General features: G+C 40.4%; 1 protein-coding gene across 10 annotated transcripts in view; it reads right to left on the bottom strand.

Annotated features, from left to right (window-relative positions):
* Positions 1-4,252: 4,252 nt before the first annotated feature.
* Positions 4,253-6,882, bottom strand: part of CELF4 (CUGBP Elav-like family member 4) — a 710,880-nt gene continuing 708,250 nt past the window's right edge. For 9 of the 10 annotated variants that reach the window (XR_015261394.1, XM_086769886.1, XM_086769891.1 and 6 more), the window contains one exon: positions 4,253-6,425. The gene's annotated coding sequence lies outside the window, so the exon portion shown is untranslated. The remainder of the gene's footprint in view (positions 6,426-6,882) is intronic. The other variant, XM_086769887.1, reaches the window with a different exon arrangement.

The following is a 6,882-nucleotide window of genomic DNA, read 5'->3' as shown; positions in this document are numbered from 1 at the left end:
CCACCAGGGAGAGTTAACCCACCCACTCACCAGCTGCCTGCCAACTTGTGTGTTCGTGTCTCTTCTTTTTAAGAGTGAAAGCAATAGCTGTAACCCGGCAATGAATACACCCCAGCAGAGTGCCGTGAGCAGCAGACCAAGGAGTACCAAGGGCGGACTCTGTGTCCCTTTCTCCCAGTGTCCTGTGTCCTGTACATCACATGCATGGGAGCAGTGTTAGCAGCCTGGGTCTCCTAGGAGAGGTTATGGAGCCACTTGCTCCCTGTTTCTACTTCTATTTCTCCCTTTTAAATGAAACGAGGCAGATCAATGAGAAGAGTTGTAAATAACTCCCTGGACTGCTCTACAATCGTACAGTCAGGTCTATCTTCTGCAACATGGAAGTCTCAGGGGACAAACTTCAGCTTCCAGCTGGACAGAGGAAGAATCTGAACCTGTGCTTACTGTATCTCATGTGAATGCACTGCACAACACAAGGCTCTGCTTACAGGAAAAGGGCATGCTTACCTGTATGTCTGCAAGGGACCTCCTTCCCTAGTCTGCGCTCACTTGAGGTAGTCCTTGCCAAGTTCAGAACTTACCAGATCGAGACCCAGAATTCAAGATGGTTTCTGAGTGCTCTGGTGAGAGGATGTTTGCTACCAAAGCGTTTCCTGCCACTAAAACCCATTGTGTGTTTACCAATCATAGAGCTATAAAGGTTCCTCAGCAGCAATGTGGGAGTGTTTAAGGTTGGGTGGGCACTAACAAAAGCTTGTGTGATACCAGTGGTGAATGCAAGTGTGCAAAGAGACAGGACTGATCTGGTTGAAGATGTCCCTGCTCACCGCAGGGGAGTTGAACTAGGCAACCTTCAAAGGTCCCTTCCAACCCAAACCATTCTATGACTCTATGAGACAGCAGAACAACCTAATTCCCTAAATAAAGGAAGCACAAGGGCTTTGATTTGGTACCTTCCAAATGTTTTTTGGGGATGTGTTTCTCCCTTGTGAGTGCTTACTCTAGTGAGAGGGAGCTATGGGATTGAAACCTGTTTTAAGGGCTGATTTCCTCAATAGTTAGGACAGTAATGCCATTCCAAGAAGTGGTTTTGGACTCCACAGCTGGCTAACTTAAGGCTATTGCCTATTCCTATTTCATTAGCTCTGGAGGGGTAGGACAAGCCAGGTAGTTTCAAAAGAAGTGTGCTAAGGGACTTTCCTAGGCAATGGCATCAGCGGGTTCATTCTTTAAGTGATGCTCTGCACAGGGTTGTGCAAGCTGATTGCATAGCGTTTGCACATTGCAGTGAAATACCTACTGATATATGTTTCCCCATCTGCCAAACCCCTATGATGTCTGAGTTCTTCCTTAGACCACAAACACGAACACCTCACATTCTTCTAGACCCATGTGGTGGTAGATACCCTGGTGTATTTGGGACTTGGGAAAATGTGCCGTTGGAAACTGGAATATTCAAGGTGGAAAAGTCCTCACGTTGCTTTGCAAAGACATTTCCAAATGGTATTACAATGTTAGTTACATGAAGGGAAAACAGGCTCATTTAAAGTCCAGATCATATCTTAATAAAATAAAGTTGTCTAAGGGACATCTGCCTGGAGTGGGAATGGGGTGGAAGTGGGGAGAGGAATCATTTCTGCTTGTGTGTTCAAAGGAAGAGTGGCTTCTGTAGCTAGGCCAGGGAAGGCTGATATGGAAAAGTGACTCCAGGAAGGGATTTACTGCTTTCTTAGAGACACAGAAATGTGATTAGTGATTGAGGTGTCTCCATGGGACTCCAGAAAGAATGACTGAGGAGCATGCCTTGTACTTGTACCAAAGGTTGCCCTCTGGCTACTCATGAAGATGGGACTGCAGTTTACTGTAATCACACTGGTTCCATGGAGCACCTTGGTGAAGGATGGATGTTTGACCTTTAATAAACCTTTAGTTTCACGTACTGTGATTTAGCAGCTACAAATAAGAGAAAGTAGTCAGCATCAAACAGCCAGTGGCCTTTGAACCTCTCTAATAGAGTGCTCCCGATCTGCTGTATCCTGGTGCAGGTGGGCAGGCTTTCAGGTTGGCGTGGCCTCTCTCTTCATTTTTATTCTTTCATGCTGGGGTTTGGCTTTGGCTGTTTTCCAGCCCCAAGAATACAGTCCCATGCCAAAACAAGCCCACACTGCAAAGCTTTATTTGTTTGGCTTTATAGCACCTACAATGTAAAGGGGCGAACTTCGTTTGGAAAGAAGCATGAAGTCTCCATATGACACACAGTTAAACCTTAAAACAGGGCTGGTATGTTTGGATAGCCCAGAGAAGGGTGTTTAAATCAGCAATAAGGCCATACCTATATTTGTGCTTCAGTTCATCTTGTTTTAGTCTGCATTTTCACCGTAAACAGAGAGTAGAGCATGGCAAGTGAACGTCACTGAGTTCAGGCAGCAGTGCGGTCACAGCGGTGTGGTGACAGCATTGCTTTATTCCCCAGCACACTAGTGTAAGTGGACCTCCTGTGGGTGTTGTGATGCCTCCCTTCTTTCTGGGAACTGAACTTGGAGGCTTGCCCGCTCTTTGAGCTTGTAGTACAATGCATGGGGAAGAGCTGGGAGAAAGGTGAGGAGCACACATGGTCCCTCCTGTTTCACTGATTGTACCTGCTGGTCCTCAGAGCCAGATTCCCCAATTCAGTAACCCCAATGGAGTCTCCTCAAAGTCAAATACTTTCAGGGGTACTGACTTGCGCCATAGAGGCAGCTTTAATGGCATTTTCTGGCCTCCCCTTGGCAGCTGGTTTCTCTCCAGCACTGGATATTATATCTTCTGTGTATTGCTGGGTACCTGGGGCAAGATTCTGAAATCTTGTCTCACAGTCATCAGCCAACAGCCCCTAACTGTGCCTTAGTGGCCAGAGGTGTCCCCAGCTGGATGCCCCAGGGATGCAGCCCAACCTATTCAGATCATATGACCATGTCCTTTCAGATACTTCAGGACGTACCTCACAGTCCCAAATCCACTGCAGGGACATAGCATCTACCTCAGGGCGGGTAAGGAAGAGCTCTGGGGACCTCGAGGGTCACAAGGGAGAATGGGGCAGGTAGCCTGAGAAATGGGGAGGTAATCAGGCAATGCCTTTTAGTGCTACCTTTGCTGTGCCTACGGTGGAAAATTGAGCCTTCCCTACTTGTTGAGGGGTTTTCCTTCTTCAAAGACTTATCTTTACCAGCCCCACCTTAATTCCCCAACTGGCCCAGGTCAGAGGATGTGTTTTCTCTTTGTTCTCTTCATGGTCTCAGCTCAGGAGAGAACACTGAATGGCCTTTGGAGGTGAAACCTCTTCTTACTGGAGACCTACTCCATATTTTGTACCTCTGTGACATTTGAGGCCAATTCCCACATCTTTGGCCTACTCAGCCCTCTACAGAGCATCTTCTCTGCCACAAAGGCAGACATGGGATTGGTGTATATGCTCGTCTGTGTTTGCCTTTACCTTCAGTTGAAAAGAAAATACTGACCATATTCCCTCCTTGTATTCATCACCTGATTTACATTTCATTTATTTCTATAGCCCTGAACAGACATTAGTAACTCGTAATAGCAATAACAGGAGTTTCTACTGATAGAACTCCTTCCATCTGTGGAGTTCAAATTATGGACAAGCACCATTAGTCCCATTTAGAGATGAATTTAGCTCGTGTAACTTGTCCAAATGCAGATGTGGCTGCAAGAATCAGGAAGAAAATGCAAAGGCACCTGATTTCAGCCCCAGTCTCAGCTCACCTGATCGGGCACAGCCATTTCAACGGGAAAAAATATAATCATTCAAAAGACAAGATGTGAGGGATGCTTAGGAAGAAATTGAACCTCATCTCTGGAGACTGTTGAATTTCACAAGGTTTTCCCAATGCAGCAAAAGGAGCAATGTCTCGAGCTTTGGCCTCTATACTTATCAGCATGAAAAAACCATGAGTGTGAAATCAAACAACAGTCTTCAAATGGGAGCTGCAACGACTCTAATTCGTATGTACCATTATTTGATCTTCTAACCTACTAGGTTTAAGGTAAACCACAGTAGAATATCAAGCAGACATTAAATGAAACAGTGTCATTATTTCAATCCAACGAGATATGTTTTATATAACAAAGGGATTTGTTCTGATACTCAAACAATGTATATTAATGAAAGAGTTGAAATAGATTCATTTTGTTCTCAAAGCAAACACATTAAGGAAAGCCGTCAAGAAGTAAAGAACACGCCATTTTTTTTTTAAACTGTGCTTTATTTAGGGCTAAGCTGGAAAGCGTCATTCAATAATTACAGAAGGTTACAAGGAGTTTTAGGGAATTGAGAGTGAAAGAGCAGTTGTATGGAACTGCAGCTGCATTACACATCTGTACTTCCTGGCTGTGGTCTCAGTCTGGCTGTCCTTACTCAGACAAAATACCCGATACATCCCCATGGGAGTTCTGACAGAGTAAAGACTGTGAGATGAGGCCCAATACGGAAACAAAATTAAAATAAAACTTAAAACAAAAAAAAAGAGAAAGGAACAAAGTTTGAGATTGAGATAAAAAATACTAAGAAAAACAAACAAGAACATTAAAACAGAGTAAAACCAAATAAAGAATCAGAAACAATTATCACATTGTTCAATCAATGCAAACAAGTGTGAACGCTGTAAATCAAGTTTTAAGACTGTGAAAATAAATTATAATAAATATGATATACTTTAAAATATATGTGTTCTTAAATAATTCATTGTTTTTTCTGAGTCAGATTTTTTAAAGCAATGTCTTATTTTTAACTGCTCTAAAGTCATTTACCAAAGATAAATATCGTGCTTTCATTAAATAGTTTTCCTTGTTTTTCTCTATCATTACAATTAAAAGTCCTACAAAATATGCAAATTTATTTACAGAAAAACAGAGCCAGCATCTTTTTTTTGAAATACCCCCCTGTTTTTCAAAATTCCTTGTAAACAGTTTCAGAAATTCTTCAAAGAGATTGTTTTTTTTTTTTGTTTTTTTTTTATTTTTTTATGTTTTTTTTTTTCTTTTTTAAGATTAAAGTTGTTGGCTAACTCCTTGCCCTGAAGGTTTCTAGAGCAAATATGGAAGCTACTGAAGCATAGGATGATGGGAATTTTGCAGACAGCAGATCATGAAGACATGAAGCGTTTAGCTGTGTTTTGTTGTTCAAGTTAGAACTAACGTCTGATAAAAAGACAGCAGTTTTGTTTCCCATTTGCATTGTCTACAGAATCCAGTTTTGTTTTGTTTATTTTTTGTAATAGCTGGAATGCTTGCAGTTAAAAAAGCTGCCAGAGTAGCCATTTATCTCCTTTTTCTCCTTAATATATAACAGCATCAAACAGCAATTGGCAAAGAGTAGGAATTTATGCTCAATCTAAACTCTACAAAAATTACAGTTCTACAACATCTTTGTTTTTAGCATTAACGCTAACTTCTATGTAGTATTTTTTTTTTCTTTTTTTTCTTTTTTTTTCTTTTATGTTGTCTAATTTTTTCTATTATATAGGTATTTTAAACTTTCTTTTTTTTTTTTTAAATTCTGTACAACTATTAGGATTTTAAATCGGGAGAGTTAGAAGCATTTACAAACCTTTTTTGTTTTCCACTTAATATCAACCATCTTTCCTTTCTCTTCTCTATGCCTTTTTATGTATTTATTTATGTATTTATTTATTTACTTTTTTTTTTGCTTTTCATAGATATCCATCTTACCTGCCTTAACAGCGCAATCCTTACGTATTATACAGAAAACCATATGAAAGCTTCATAGACTCTAATTAATGTATAACCAAAGAACCTCCCAAAGTATCAAAGAACTATTATCTTGCCGTTTTAAAAGCATTTAAGCATTTTTTTTTAATTTTACATATTTCATATAATTGCTCTCAAAAACTGTTTTAGGAACAGCTCAGAGAAAAGGAAAGAACTTCCGTATTTTACATACAGCTACAAGTCTGCGGTAAAAAGTTTTGTCCTTTGGTCCCTATATAGCTAAGGAATGACAGATAAAGATGCTCAGTGACTGTTACCATGGTTCAGGCATGGTAACCGCATCCTTGGTGGCAAACAGGCACTCCTTTGTCAGTATCCAGGTTTGCATCTCCTGTTTGAAGAAAAGCCGCTGTGGTGATATCAGTGTCTCTTCAGAAATCCTGGTTGATCTTGTTCCTGTTCTGATTTTACTTATGTGTTTGTTTGTTTGTTTTCAAGCGCATGTCCTTCGAAGTCAGCAGATGTGATACCTTTCTTGAAGAAATGTTACAGTCTAAACAATCAAAGAGAGAATAAGTCTGAAGTCTTCAGCTTGATTGATATTTGCTGATATGCCAAAGGTGTCATCCAACAGTTCCTGTTTTTTTTTTTAATATATATATTTTTTTTTTCTAAATGTGGCCCATTCAGCTGCTGCCCTAAAAAAATGAAGAAGATCGTTGCAAATTAAATCAAAAAGAGGAGAGGGAATAGGGAAGGTGGAGGAGTATTTGGGATGGGGGGAAAAAAGACCTAAAAAATGAAAACTAAATTTAAAACAAGCCTGTTCTTTTGGGCCCAATCCTGCTCCTGTTGAAAGTAATGGGTGTTTTCTTCTCCCTTCAATTGGGACAGGATGGGGCTTCTGGTTTAGTGTTTTGTTTTTGGAGGCATTGGCTCTGATTCTGCTCCCACTCAACGTCAACAGAAAGATTCTCCTTGACTTCAGTGAGAACTGGATCAAATCCAAAGTGAGCAAGGTAGTCACGATCATGATAGAGAAAAATACAATTGTTCCTAATAGTAGTAGTACTAGTAGTAATAATAATAATAATAATATAAAAATCAAATTAATAGTAAGGTATGTCCATGTAAATCTGTATCAGTATGTATGTG

Source organism: Chlamydotis macqueenii, chromosome Z (genome assembly GCF_036417535.1).
Source record: "Chlamydotis macqueenii isolate bChlMac1 chromosome Z, bChlMac1.mat, whole genome shotgun sequence".
NCBI classification, from domain to species: Eukaryota; Metazoa; Chordata; class Aves; order Otidiformes; family Otididae; genus Chlamydotis; species Chlamydotis macqueenii.
Note: the sequence above shows the minus strand (reverse complement) of the source record. Positions and strands in the feature narration are given on the sequence as shown.